This window comes from Sturnira hondurensis, unplaced genomic scaffold, assembly GCF_014824575.4.
Source record: "Sturnira hondurensis isolate 20B ecotype Veracruz unplaced genomic scaffold, ASM1482457v3 Scaffold0013800, whole genome shotgun sequence".
Lineage (NCBI taxonomy): Eukaryota > Metazoa > Chordata > Mammalia > Chiroptera > Phyllostomidae > Sturnira > Sturnira hondurensis.
In genome coordinates, this window is record NW_028086431.1 from 160,138 (window position 1) to 176,300 (window position 16,163).

The window sequence follows — 16,163 nt, forward strand, 5'->3', positions numbered from 1 at the left end:
TCTACTTGTATGTTGTAGTTATCTTCCTTTCACTTTTACTTTTTTCTTTTCTCTTTTGTTTTTCCTTTAACCTTTAAAAACATTTTTTTGACTTCCGCCAAGATGGAGGCATAGGTGGAAACACTGTGCCTTCTCCCACAACCAAGTATGAATACAACAAAGGTTTGGAGAAACAAAGACACAACAAAAGGACAGAAAATTGAATTATACGGAAGTCCGACTACATCTAACCGTTCAATGGGGACGGTAAGAGAGGAGGAGCCAGCAGTGAGCACGGTCGGGCAGGACAGGTCTCCCGACCTAGGCGCACAGGCAGACGGGAACCAGTTGGGGTGTGGGGCAGACTGACCGCAGTCGCACATTTGCACACAGTGAGATGGACCACGCAGGCCCCAGGGGGCGAGAGCTGACGGTGGTGGGACACCCGCGTGCAGTGGAATGAAACGCGTGGGCCCGGTGACGGCAGCAGTTGCGGCACCAGTGAGGGCTTCAGCAGCAGGTGGCAGACGTGACACCATAGTCCCTCTTTGACCCCGCCCCCACATACAACGTCACAACCCAGCGACTTAGTTGCCCTGCGCTAGTGAACACCTTAGGGCTCCGGTCCTGCTACAGAACATGCACAAACAGCCCAAAAGATGGCGCAAGAAGAACTCAAAGTCCCAGAGCCAATAACTCTCAGCAACCAAGAAATTGCCAGCCTCTCAGAAGCACAATTCAAAACACTGTTTATCAGGATGCTAACAGAACTGGTTGATTATAGTCACAAATTAGAGGAACATATGAAGGCTAAACTAACTGAAATGAAGGGAGATGTCCAGGAATCCAAAAGCCATGGAAAGGAAACTGGGACTCAAATCAATGGAATGGACCAGAAGGAAGAATGAAACATCCAACCAGAAAGGAATGAAGAAATGAGAATTCAAACCTCCAGGACATCTTTAAACATCCCAACATCCAGATTATAGGGGTACCAGAAGGGGGGAAGAAACAGCCATGAGTGGAAAACTTATTTGAACAAATAATAAAGGAGAACTTCCCCAGTCTGGCAAAGGACATAGACTTCCAGGAAATCCAGGAAGCTCAGAGAGTCCCAAAGAAGTTGGACCCAAGAAGAAAGACACCAAGGCACATCATAATTACACTAGCCAAGACCAAAATGAAGGAGAGAATCCTAGAAGCATCAAGGGATAAGGGGACAGTCACCTACAAAGGAGTACCCATCAGACTGTCAGCTGATTTCTCAAAACAGACCTTGCAGGCAAGAAGGGGCTGGAAAGAAGTATTCCAAGTCATGAAATCCAAAGACCTATAGCCAAGATTGCTTTATCCAGCAAAGCTTTCATTGAGACTGGAAGGAAAGATAAAGTGCTTCTCAGATAAGATCAAGTTCAAGGAGTTCATCATCACCAAGCCCTTATTATATGAAATGCTAAAGGGACTTATATAAGAAAAAGAAGATACAAAATATGAACAGTGAAAGGACAGCAAACTCACAGTTATTAACCACACCTAAAACCAAAGCAAACCAAGAGGACAGCTAGATGAGGAGTGGAACCATAGAAATGAAGAACACATGGAGGGTTAGCAACAGGGGAGTGGGAGGAGGAGAAGGGGGGAGAAGGTACAGAAAATAGCACAGACAGTAGGTAGAAAATAGATAGGGGGGAGGGCAAGAATAGTGGGGGAAGTATAGAATCTAAAGAACTTGAGACACATGGTTATAAACTAAGGGGGGAGAGTGGTGGGGGAGGGAGTGTGTGGGTGGAGGGGAATGAAGGAGGGAATAGAACAACTGTAATGGTATAATCAATAAAGTATATTTAAAGTAAAAAAAAATTTTTAAAAAATCAGCCCTGGCTGGTGTAGCTTAGTGGATTGAGCATGGGCCTGTGAAGCAAAGGGTTGCTGGTTCAATTCCCAGCCAGGGCAGATGCCTAGGTTTTGGGCCAGGTCCCCAGTAGGGGACATATGAGAGCTAACCACACATTGATGTTTCTCTCCCACTCTTTCTCCTTCCCTTCCTCTCTCTCTAAAAATAAATAAATAAAATATTTAAAAATTGAAGTGTAACACAAAAGTAAAACTCCTTCCACTTCTTTTGTTTCTTTTTTTCTTTTTCTTTTCTTTTTTCACTTTGCTTGAAACTAACCCACATACTATAGAGTACACTACAAACACTATGAGGCCGGCTTCAGTATTACTTTTTCTATTACAACTACCAAGACCAGTGTTCAATTTCAATAAGAAAGGGAACCAGAGGGTAAAACCACTTCCACTTTTGATGATGATGGAGTAATTGGTGCTGAACCTGCTTGTGCATCAGAAAGAACAGTACAACTAGACAAAATATAAGGAGACAACATTTTCAGGCATTGTGCAATAAGTGTTACAAGAGTATAACCCCTGCCCTGGCTGGTGTGGCTCAGTGGATTGAGCACTGGCCTGAAAACCAAAGGGTCACCAATTTGATTCCCCGTCAGGGCACATGCCTGGGTTGCAGGCCAGGTTCCCCAGTAGGTGGCATACAAGAGGCAACTACACATTGCTGTTTCTCTCCCTCTTTCTCTCTCCCTTTCACTCTCTCTAAAAATAAATAAATAAAATATTTCAAAAAATAAAATTAAATCTCACACCTTATACAAAAATGAATTCCAAATGAATTTCACACAAATATAAAATGTAAAACTATAAAACTTTCAGAAAAAAACTTATGACACAGTCTTTGGAACCTAAGGCTAAGTGAAGAGATTTTGACTTGACTCCAAAGCACAATCCATAAAGGAAAAAAATTGATTAATTACACCTCATCAAATAAAAAGATTGTGCTCTAAAAAAAGATTGTATATGAAAAGACTTGCTAAAAACTTGGATAAAATATTTTCAAAATACATATCTGATAAAGGCCTTGTATCTAAAATATATAAAATTTATAAAAACTTATATAAAAACTCTCAAAATTTAATAGTAAAACCAATCTATTTAAAAAATTGTACAAAAGATATGAACAGATATTTCACTGAATATAACAGCAGGTGGTAAGTAAGCACATGGTAAGATGGCCATTATCATTAGCTATTAGAGAAATGCAAATTAAAATTACAGTGAGATACCACTATATACCTATGAGTTTGGCAACCATAGAAATTGTGATAACACCAGATACTGGTGAGAATGTACCAAAACTGGATTACTCGTACATTTTTGGCGATAATGTAAAATGGTAGAGCCACTCTGGCAAACATTTTAACAGTTTCTATAAAATCTACTTACACTATAATCCAGCACGTGCAATTTTGGCCACTTATCCCAGAGAAATGAAAACTTATATTCACCATAAACCTGTATATGAATGTTTAAAGCAGCTTTATTCATAATAGCCTCCAACTGTCAATAGTCCAAATGCACTTCAATGGATGAACAGTTAAACAAAATGTGTTCCACCCATTGGAATACTATGTAGCAATAAAGAAGAATGAATTATCCATACCTAGATAAATGTTCATATCATTTTTGCAGTGAAAAAAAAGGCCAGTCTTGAAAGCTTTCATAATGACTTCGTTTATATAACACTCTTAAAATTTCAAAATTAAAGAAATGACAAACAGAGCCCTGGCTGGTGTAGCTCAGTGGATTGAGCGTGAGCCTGCGAACCAAAGGATCGTGGTTTGATTCCCAGTCAGGGCACATGCCTGGGTTGCAGGTCAGTTCCCAGCAGGGGACGCATGAGAGGCAACCATACATTGATGTTTCTCTCCCTCTCTCCTTCCCTTCCCCCTCCAAAGATAAATAAATAAAATCTTAAAAAAAAAAAGAAATGACAAACAAATTAGTTGTTACCAAGGATTAGGAATTAGGGCATGAAAAGTATGAAGCATATGGCAGTAAAATTACATGAAGGAGCCTTGTGATGATGGGGCAGTTTACATTTTGATTGTGGTGATGGTGCTATGAATATACACTTGTGATATACATGTAAATTAATATCTGACTTCTGGAAGCAATAGAAATCAGGTGGTAGTGGGATGAGACTCAAATACTTAAAAGAAAAATCTGTCAACCAATAGTTCCTATATCCATAAAAACTATTCTTCAGAACTGAAGAATTGCCCTGGTTGATGTGGCTCAGGGGAATGAGTGCCAGCATTCAAACCAAAGGGCAACTGGTTCAATTGCCTGTCAGGGCACATGCCTGGTTTGCAGGCTGGGTCACCAGTAGGGGGTGCATTAGAGGCAATCACACATTAATGCTCTTCTTCCTCTCTTTCTCTTACCCTTCCCCTCTCTCTAAAAATAAATAAAAAATATTTTTAAAAACTAAAGAGAGTTATTATGAGAATAGATGTTAAAAACTCTCACCCCAAGGAAAAAAATTGTAACTATGTTTTGTGATAGATGTTAACCAGACTTATTTAGTGATCATTATGCAATTAAACAGCAAATACAAAAACTGGAGACAAAACTAACTTTCAGATATATAAGCAGTGAATGTATTGTTAGCTACCATAGTTACTTACAAGAACTATCAAAAAATAAATAAAATAAAACAAAAAAGACATACCAAATGAAGTTCCTTAGGATGAAAGCAATTGATACTAGAGATTTAAAAGAATCCACACAAAGAAACAAAGAGTGCAGTAAAGGTAATTGTTTAGGAAATTTAAAAAAATAACCCACAAATTGCTTTGCTTATGATGGCCATTCTCACCAGTTCTGAAGTGGTCTCTCATTGTGGTTTTAATTTGCATCTCTCTGATAGCTAGTGATACTGAGCATCTTTTCATGTGTCTCTGGATCCTCTATATGTCCTCCTTCGAGAAGTGTCTGTTCAAGTCCTTTGTCCATTTTTTAATTGGGTTGCTTGTCTTCTTTGAGTGGAGTCATATGAGTTCTTTGTACATTTTGGAGATTAAACCTTTGTCTGAGGTATCATTGGCAAATATGTTTTCCCAAACAGTTGCTTCTCTTTTTATCTTGATACTGTTTTCCTTAGCCATGCAGAAGCTTTTAATTTTGATGCCATCCCATTTGTTTATTCTTTCCTTTATGTCCCTTGCTCTAGGGGACATATCAGTAAAAATGTTGCTGCATGAACTATCTGAGATTTTCCTGCCAATGTTCTCCTCTAGGACGTTAATGGTGTCACAGCTTATATTTAAGTCTTTTATCTACCTTGAATTTATTTTGGTGTATGGTGTAAGTCGGTGCTCAAGTTTCATTTTTTTTTGTATGTAGCTGTCCAGATGTCCCAACACCATTTGTTGAAGAGGCTATTTTTACTCCATTTTATGTTGCTGCCCCCTTTGTCAAATATTAATTGACTGTAGAGAGTTGGGTTTAATTCTGGTTTCTCTGTTCTGTTCCATTGGTCTGTGTGCCTGTTTTTATGCCAGTACCAGTCTGTTTTGATTACAGTGCCTTGTAATATGGCTTGATGTCAGGTATTGTGATTCCTCCTACTTTGTTCTTCTTTCTCAAAATTGCTGTAGCTATTTGGGTCATTTATGATTCCATATAAAATTCTGAAGTGTTTGTTCTATGTGTGTGAAATATGCCATTGGTACTTTAATAAGTATTGCACTGAATCTGTAAATTTCTTTGGGTAATATGAACACTTTGATGATGTTTATTCTTTTAATCCATGAACATGGTATATATTTCCATTTGTTTGTGTCTTCCTTGATTTCTTTCTTCAGTGTTGTGTAGTTTTCTGAGTACAGGTCTTTTACCTCCTTGGTTACCCTAGTGCACTTTTGGTGGGATTGCAGACTGGTACTACCACTATGGAAAACAGTATGGAATTTTCTCAGAAAACTAAAAATGGATCTGCCTTGTGACCCAGCAATTCCACTGCTATGATTATATCCTAAGAACCCTGAAACACCAATCCAAAAGAACCTATGCACCCCAATGTTCATAGCAGCACAATTTATAATAGCCAAATGCTACAAGCAACCTAGGTGCCCATCAGTAAATGAGTGGATCAAAAAACTGTGGTACAGAGGACTTCCGCCAAGATGGAGGCATAGGTGGAAACACTGTGCCTTCTCCCACAACCAAGTTTGGATACAACAAAAGTTTTGGAGAACTAAGACACACTCAGAGACCAGAAAACCGAATTATGCGGAAGTCCAACAGCTACGAACCGTTCAACGGGGACGGTAAGAGAGGCAGAGCCAGCAGCGGAGCAGGGTTGGGAAGGACAGACCTAGGAGCGCAGGCAGCCTGGATCTAGTCGGGGTGCGGGCAGACTGACCAAGGTCGCACATTCGCTTGCAGTGAGACGGACCACGCAGGCCCCGGGGGGCGAACCCAGTGGTGGAGGGCTGACAGCGGTGGCACACTCGCGTGCAGTGGAGCAGGGCGCATGGCCCTGGTGACGGTGGTGGCTGCAGTGCTGGTGGGGGTCGCGGAGGCGGGCGCCGGAGGGAAGCCATTGTCCCTCTTTGACCCTGCCCCCACATACAACGTCACAACCCAGCGACCGAGTTGCCCTGCTCTGGTGAAAACCTAGGGCTCCGTTCCTGCTACTTAACAGGCACGAACAGCCCAAAGGATGGTGCAAGAACTCAAAGTCCCAGAGCCAATAACTCTAAGCGACCAACAGATTGCCAGCCTCTCAGAAGCCCAATTTAAAACACTATTTATCAGGATGCTCACAGAATTGGTAGAGTACAGTCACAAATTAGAGGAACTTAGTCACAAATTAGAGGAACATATGAAGGCTAAACTAATTGAAATGAAGGGAGATGTCCAGGAAACCAATAGCGATGGAAAGGAAAATGGGACTCAAATCAAGGGAGTGGACCAGAAGGAAGAACGAAACATCCAACCAGAAAATAGTAAAGAAACAAGAATTCAAAAAAATGAGGAGAGGCTTAGGAACCTCCAGGACATCTTTAAACGTTCCAACATCCGGATTATAGGGGTACCAGAAGGGGGAAAGAAACAGCCACGAGTGGAAAATGTATTTGAACAAATAATAAAGGAGAACTTCCCCAGTCTGGCAAAGGAAATAGACTTCCAGGAAATCCAGGAAGCTCAGAGAGTGCCAAAGAAGTTGGACCCAAGAAGGAACACACCAAGGCACATCATAATTACATTAGCCAAGACTAAAATGAAGGAGAGAATCCTAGAAGCAGCAAGGGATAAGGGGACAGTCACCTACAAAGGAGTACCCATCAGACTGTCAGCGGATTTCTCAAAAGAGACCTTACAGGCAAGAAGGGGCTGGAAAGAAGTATTCCAAGTCATGAAATCCAAAGACCTACAGCCAAGATTGCTTTATCCAGCAAAACTTTCATTTAGATTGGAAGGACAGATAAAGTGCTTCTCAGACAAGGTCAAGTTCAAGGAGTTCATCATCACCAAGCCCTTATTATATGAAATGCTAAAGGGACTTATATAAGAAAGAGATGATGAAAAATATCAACAGTGAAAGGATAGCAAACACACAGTTATTAACAACCACACCTAAAACAAAAGCAAACCAAGAGGACAGCTAGATCAGGAATGGAACCATAGAAATGAAGAACACATGGAGGGTTAGGACCAGGGGGGTGGGAGGAGGAGAAGGGGGGAGAAGGCACAGAAAAGAGCATAGATGGTAGGTAGAAAATAGATAGGGGGGAGGGCGAGAATAGTGGGGGAAATATAGAATCTAAAGAAGTTGAGACACGTGGTTATAAACTAAGGGGGGAGAAGGGAGGGGGAGGGAGTGTGCGGGTGGAGGGGAATGAAGGGGGGAATAGAACAACTGTAATGGTATAATCAATAAACTATATTTAAAAAACTGTGGTACATTTACACAATGGAATACTACACAGCAGAAAGAAAGAAGGAGCCCTTACCCTTTGTGACAGCATGGATAGAACTGGAAAGTATTATGCAGAGTGAAATAAGTCAGGCAGTGAAAGACAAACACCATGATCTCACATTTTAAGAGGAATCTGATCAACAAAACAAGTAAACATGCAAAACCCCCTACAGACATTGAAATAGAGAACAGATTGACAGTGACCAGAGGGCAGATGGGAGGGAATTTCAGGGGAAAAGAGGAAGGGTTTGCAGGAACAAGCATAAAGGACACATGGACAATAACAAGGGGGTGGGTGCAAATGGGGGGAGGTGGGGAGGGCTGGTGGGGTGGGCTGGGATGGAGGTAAAAGGTAAAAAAACTATACTTGAAGAACAATTAAAATAAAAAATAACAGTAATATATATTAAAAACACAAAACCAGAAATTTTTATTTATATATTCTCGTTTTAAAAAAAGATTTTATTTATTTATTTTTAGAGAGAGGATGGGAGGGATAAAGAGGAAGAGAGAAATATAAATGTGTGGTTGCCTCTGCCATGCCCACTACTGGGGACCTGGCTGGCAAATCAGGCATGTGCTCTGACTGTGAATCAAGCCAGCTGAATCTACTGAACCACACCATCTGGGGCTTATTCATATATTCTCTTCTCTTATCTTAATGGATTTGAAAACAACTCCATAAAGTAATAATTAAAAAATTGTATTCTTAAGTTCTTAACATATAAATTTGTGATAAATATGCCAATAATACCACAATGGAGGAGGGAGGGAATGAAACTATATTAGAATAAGTAAATGGAACCAAATAGTAACTTTAAACGACAGGAAAAAATAGAGTACTGCAAATGCTAAGTATGTAGGTTAGTACAAAAGAATTGAAACCCTGCTAAGGAAAAATAAAAATATATAAAGAAATTATTAAACAAAGGAATTAAGAAAATACAGCAGAAGATGCGTTTAATAAAAATAAGGCAGTATAAGAAGAACAGGAGCAAAAAAGATGAAACATAGAAAGAAAAGCCAACATGGCCAACATACGTTATGAACCATACTAATAGTAACATTAAATGTGAATGGATTATGCAATTTAATAAAAGGCTGCTACTTTCAGACTAGATTGAAAATCCAAGACCAAATTATATACCATCTGCAAAGATACACTTTAGTTTCAAAAAGACACAGATACAGGGGTGGAAATGGGAGGGAGGTGGGGAGAACATGGGAGGGGGCCTGGAATGGGAGTAAAAGACAGAAAACTGTACTTGAACAATAATTTAATAAATTTTTTAAAAGACACAAATATGGTGAAAGTAAGAGGATGGAAAAAGATGTACCATGGAAACAGTAGCCATAAAAATGCTATCATGATTATACTGATATCAGATAAAATAGACATTTTATAATAACACGTGTTAGCTAAAATGTGGAGAAATTGGAACCTTCATATACTGATGATAGAAATATAAATGGTGTAGCCATTTTGAAAAATGTAGAGTTACTATGGCCCCCAAATTCTACTCCTAGGTACCAAAGTAAAAGGAAAACAAATATCCATAGAAAGACTTGTGCATGGATGTTCATAGCAGCTTTACTCATACTATCCAATGATGACAAACAATCCAAAATATACATCAACTCATGAACAGATAAACAAAAGATAGTATATTCATTCAATGGAATATGATTTGGAGACAAAAGGAACAAACTACTAATACACACTATAAGATGAATGAACTTCATAAACATTCAGAAACCAGATACAAAGACCACATATTTTATGATTTCATTTATATTAAGTGTCCCAAAAATATGCATCTCTATAGCCAGAAAGTAGGTTAGTTTTTACTTAAGACTGGGAGTGTAGATTAATTGCAAATGGACAGGATGGGTGTCCTTGTGTTGATGAAATGTTTGTGGTATGTAGTGGTGATGGTTGTACAACTATGTAAATTTACTAAAATTGTTTAATTGAACAGTTACAGCAGTGAATTTTATGGTATGCAAGTTATACCTCAATAAAGTTGTTTTAAAAAACACTTGGGCCCTGGCTGGTGTAGCTCAGTGGATTGAGCACAGGCCTGCGAACCAGAGGATCGCGGTTCGATTCCCAGTCAGGGCACATGCCTGGGTTGCAGGCTGGTTCCCTGCAGGCCAGCTCCCAGCAGGGGATGCACAAAAGGCAACCATACATTGATGCTTCTCTCCCTCTCTCCTTCCCCTCTAAAGATACATAAATAAATAAATTAAAAATAAAAAATAATAAAAAATAAAAAAATAAAAGCTATCTCATAGAATTAAAAAAAACAAAAAAAAACACTTGGTAAACATGAAAATATGATCCATAGTTACTATGGAAAGGCAAATGAAAACCACAATGAGATACCACTTTATACCCACTAGAATAGCTAAAATTAAAAAGGCACACAATAATAATTTTTGGCAGATTCTGAGAAATAGTAAACTTCACAAATTGCTGGTGGGAATGTATATGGTGCAGCCACTATAGAAAACAGTTTTGAAGTTTCTTAAAATGTTAATATAAATCTACAATAGGGCTCATAAATTACTCTCCAAGGCAAATACCCAAGAAGGTTGAAACCATATTTCTACACAAATATTTGTACAGGAATTTTCATAGAAAAGTTATTCATTATAATCAAAAACAAGAAACAAATCAAATGTCCATTAACTGACACATTGATAAACAAAATGGTATTTTTTTTCAGGATTGCATCAAAGATGCCAAAGTACTTTATTTTTTTATTTTATTTTATTTTATTTTTTAAATATATTTTATTGATTATGCCATTACAGTTGTTCTATTCCCCCCCCCCTTCATTCCCCTCCACCCTGGTCACCCCCTCCCCCACCATTCTCCCCCCCTTAGTTTATAACCATGTGTCTCAAGTTCTTTAGATTCTATATTTCCCCTACTATTCTTGCCCTCCCCCCATCTATTTTCTACCTACCGTCTATGCTACTTATTTTCTGTACCTTCTCCCCCTTCTCCTCCTCCCACTCCCATGTTACTAACCCTCCATGTGTTCTTCATTTCTATGGTTCCACTCCTGATCTAGCTGTCCTCTTGGTTTGCTTTTGTTTTAGGTGTGGTTGTTAATAACTGTTTGCTGAGTTGCTGTCCTTTCACTGTTAATATTTTTCATCTTCTTTTTCTTAGATAAGTCCCTTTAGCATTTCATATAATAAGGGCTTGGTGATGATGAACTCCTTGAACTTGACCTTGTCTGAGAAGCACTTTATCTTTCCTTCCATTCTAAATGAAAGTTTTGCTGGATAAAGCAATCTTGGCTGTAGGTCTTTGGATTTCATGACTTGGAATACTTCTTTCCAGCCCCTTCTTGCCTGTAAGGTCTGTTTTGAGAAATCAGCTGACAGTCTGATGGGTACTCTTTTGTAGGTGACTGTCCCCTTATCTCTTGCTGCTTCTAGGATTCTCTCCTTCATTTTAGTCTTGGCTAATGTAATGATGATGTGCCTTGGTGTGTTCCTTTCTGGGTCCAAGTTCTTTGGGACTCTCTGAGCTTCCTGGATTTCCTGGAAGTCTATTTCCTTTGCCAGATTGGGGAAGTTCTCCTTTATTATTTGTTCAAATAAGTTTTCCTCTGGTTGCTGTTCCTCTTCCCCTTCTGGTACCCCTAAAATTCAGATGGTGGAATGTTTAAAGATGTCCTGGAGGTTCCTAAGCCTCCCCTCATTTTTTTGAATTCTCATTTCTTCCCTCTTTTCTGGTTGGATGTTTCATTCTTTCTTCTGGTCCATTCCATTGATTTGAGCCCCAGTTTCCTTTCCATCACTATTGGTTTCCGGTGCATTTCCCTTCATTTCAATTAGTTTAGCCTTCATATGCTCCTCTAATTTGTGACTATAATCAACCAGTTCTGTGAGCATCCTGATGACCAGTGTTTTGAACTGTGCATCTGAGAGGCTGGCTATTTCTTTGTCGCTTAGAGTTATCAGCTCTGGGGCTTTGAGTTCTTCTTGAGCCATCTTTTGGACTGTTTGTGCCTGTTCCATATCAGGATCGGATCCCTAGATGTTCACCAGAGCAGGGCAACTAAGTCGCTGGGTTGTGACACTGTATGTGGGGGCGGGGTCAAAGAGGAGCAATGGTGGTCTCGTCTGCAGCCTCCCGCCACTACCGCCACTGCTGCCACCATCACCGGGGCCCGCGCATTTCATCCCACTGCATGTGAATGTGCCACCGTGTCAGCCCTCCACCACTGGGTTCACCGGCTGGGGCCTGCGCGGTCCATCTCACTGTGCGTGAATGTGTGACTGGGGTCAGTCTGCCCCACACCCGACTGGGTCCCGGCTGCCTGTGTGCCTAGGTTGGGGGATCTTTCCTGCCTGACCCTGCTCTGCTGCTGGCTCCACCCCTCTTACCATCCCGGTTGAACGGTTCGTTGTTGTCGGACTTTTGTATAGTTCAATTTTCTGTTCTTTGGCTGTGTCTTTGTTCTCCAAACCTTTATTGTATTCAAACTTGGTTGTGGGAGAAGGCAGTATTTCCACCTATGCCTCCATCTTGGCAGAAGTCCCAAAATGCTATGTTTGATGGTATAGTGGTATAATATTTCATAGAATGGGTTATTATTCATCCATAAAAATGTACTGATACATCTACAATGAGAGTGAACTTTGAAAACATTATGCTAAGACAAAAAAAAAAAACAGACACAAAAGTGAAATGGGAAAAGCTGGCATTTGTGCTGTCTCTGACCTACCAGACCCAATAAGCAGAGATAGTGATTGAATCTTTATGGGCACTTTATTCAGATGGGCAGCAATCTGAGAAGACTGCAGGTTTGTATTCTAACAGACCATCTTCAATTTCATTTTATTTTTATTTATTTTTTAAATAGAAATTTTAAAAAAGATTTTATTTATTTATTTTAAGAGAGATGGGAAGGGAGGGAGAGAGGAAGAGAAGGAGAGAAATATCAATGTATCATATCAATGTATGGTTGCTTCTCACATGGCCCCCACTTGGGACCTGGCCTGCATCCCAGACATGTACCCTGACTGGGAATTGAACCAGTGACCCTTTGGGAGTCGAGCTACACTAGCTAAGGCTTCAGTTCCACTTTAAACTGACCCTTTTTATGAGGAAAAGAAAAGTGTAGGTAAGGGGTTTGGAAATTGGGGAAAAAGTTCATCAGAGAAAAATCTGCAGCATTCTTTCATCTCTGTCCTGGGTGGTGGTCTTTACCTGTGTCCTGGGTGGTGGATGTCTCACCCTGGAATACAGTGGTTCAGATACCATCTTGATTGCTTGCAGTCTTCCTGAGGCACAAAGGTGGAACTGCTTGCTGTCTCCCTACACAAGAGTCAAGGTAGTCAAGGTGGATCATGCATTCAATTCCTGAAACAATAGCTCTTTAAATACATTGATTACTAAGCTTATTAGCTATTACCCAAAACTAAATTTTTCCAACATTTGAGTCCCCCATCAAAAGGTCTCAGATTATATCTATATTTTTTCACATTTTGTAAATGTTGTTCAAGTACAGTTGTCTGCATCCCCCCCCCCCGCCCCAGCCATTCTCACCTCCCACCCTTGATCCTACCTCCTTTTGGTTTTGTCCATGTGTCCTTTATACATGTTCTTTGACAACCCTTACTCCTTTCCCCCTAATCTTCCCTCCCACCTCCCTCTGGTTACTGTCAGTTTGTTCTTAATTTCAATGTCTCTGGTTCTATTTTGCTTGCTTGTTTCTTTTGCTGATTAGGTTCCACTTATAAGTGAGATCATATGGTATTTGTCTTTCACCACCTGGCTTATTTCACTTAGCATAATGCTCTCCAGATCCATCCATGCTGTCTCAAAGGGTAGGAGCTCCTTCTTTCTTTCTGCTGTGTAGTATTCCATCATGTAAATATATCATAGATTTTTGATCCACTCATTTACTGATGAGCACTTAGGTTGCTTCCAGCATTTGGCTCTTTTAAATTGTACTGCTATGAACATTGGCATGCATAAATTCTTTTGAATTAGTGTTTCAGGATTCTTAGGGTATAATCCCAGCAGTGGAATTGCTGGGTCACAAGGCAGATCCATTTTTAGTTTTCTGAGGAATTTCCATACTGTTTTCTCCAGTGGCTACATCAGTCTGTATTCCCACTAACAGTGCACTAGGGTTCCCTTTTCTCCACAACCTCATTAGCACTTGTTGTTTGTAGATTTGTTTATGATGACCATTCTGACCAGTGTAAAGTGGTATCTCATTGTGGTTTTAACTTGCATCTCTCTGGTGGCTAGTGATGCTGAGCATCTTTTTGTATATCTCTGGGCCCTTTGTATGTCCTCCTTGCAGACTATATATTGACACAAAAATTGTATGATTCCATTTATATGAAATGTGCAGAATAAGCAAATCCATAGAGACAGAAAGTGCTTTTATGGGTGTCATGATGAGAACAGGGATTAACCATACATGATATTTTGTTAGTGTTACAGAACAGACCCAGGGAGTAAATGACATACTATTACCAAAAGGACCCCCACTTTTTCTCCAGGGGTTCATCCCATATTAGGTTCACTTTGCCCACCACCAGAGGAAAGACGTCCCTCTATGCCAGAGATTGGTGAAAAGGAAAGAAATTATTTATTTAAAAGTTATATAGACTTAGAGGAATGACTTAATGTCTTCATTAAAATACTAAAGTTTGCCCTGGCTGGTGTAGCTCTGTGGATTGAGCGTGAGCCTGTGAACCAGAGTATCATGGTTTGATTCCCAGTCAGGGCATATACCTGGGTTGCAGGCCAGATCTCAGCAGGGGATGCATGAGAGGCAACCATACTTTGATATTTCTCTCCCTCTCTCCTCCCCTTCCCCTCTAAAGATAAATAAGTAAAAAATATTGAAAAATAAATAAAATAAAATACTAAAGTTCTTTAGAACACCCACAAATGCACACAGTCATTTCTCCCCCTTTTTTCAGTCTGGGGCACCATATCTCAGGAAAGAAGTAGAAGTCCATGATTCAGGCTCCCAGCACCATCAGCTGTATTGCCGCCATGATCTCCAGTCAATCCAAAGCCATGTGGCACTTTCTCATGGCCCACCAGGAAGAGTCCTTTTACCTCTCTTCTTCTAGGCAAAGTCTCTCCTGCTGCCTAAGCCACATGGCAAAAGGTTGTACCCCAGAGCCATGTAGTCTTAACCCTCTCCTAAGCCTCATGGTCCCAACTCCTCTGAAGCCATGTGGTCCTCCCCTCCTCTAGCTGACAAGCCTGGGTTTAAATCCCATCCCCAGTCTTCCTCTGCAGCCCCATTTCTGACTTCTCTCACAATCAGTTACACCTGCCAGCATTCCTTTATTCTTCCAGCTTTACTGGGATGCCATAGTAAGTCCGGGCAGGCATGGCCCCATGGCGTGTAATCAATCATCTTCAAGCTCTCGTGTAATCAATCATCTTCAAGCTCTCACTCAGGTGCTATAACCTGGGGGAGTTGTTTCCCAGTTACATCCTGGGTTGAAGTCACTTCCATCCCCTGGCTCAAAGCATGACCACAGCCATTTAACATATCCATGAAACCAGTTAAAGGTTATAGATATGTTAAATGATCATACTAGAGGTTAGCTGCAAAGCTGTTCCTATGCAAAGCAGCTCTCAATGGCTCTGCTCCATGTGCCCTGTACCCTAGCTCAGACTGCTGAGGGTGAAGACATCCAATATATTTTTTTTCTAATATTTCCAGGACACCCTGAGTTCTGGACCCCATTACAAATCCTTATTTGGGGTCTCCCCTTGGCTGCACCCTGTTACATTAAGGTGATGAAAATGCTCTAAAATGGACTTAAGGTAATAGCCACACAACTTGGAAAGTTTACTGAAAACCATTGAATTGTACACTTGAAATGGGAGGATTATATGATATAAAATATACATCAATAAGGTACATTTAAAAAGCTAGTGGCTGTTAGGGGTGTGTAGTAGTTACTGTTATTGTACTGCCCAGATTTTCCCCTATGATATCGTGACACAATAAGAAATATACATTTACACCATGGTTGGTGTGGCTCAGTGGATTGAATGCCAGCCTGTAAATTAAAGGGTCACCAGTTTGATTCCCAGTCAGGGCACATGCCTGGGTTTTGGGCCAAGTCCCCAGTAGGGGCACATGAAAGGCAACCACATATTGATGTTTCTCTCCCTTTCTTCCTCCTTTCTCCTCTCTAAAAATAAATAAATAAAATTTTTCTTAAAAAAGAAATGTATATTTGGTCTTCCTCATGATTCCTGGCATAGACCTCATAAAACCTTGAAATTTTTGAGGAGAGAAAGAGAGATTGAGGTATTTTTTGCTATTCACAATAA

General features: G+C 40.3%; 1 pseudogene; it reads right to left on the reverse strand.

The window, feature by feature from the left end:
• Positions 1 to 2,135: 2,135 nt before the first annotated feature.
• LOC118998093 (uncharacterized) lies at positions 2,136 to 2,265 on the reverse strand (annotated as a pseudogene).
• Positions 2,266 to 16,163: the final 13,898 nt, after the last annotated feature.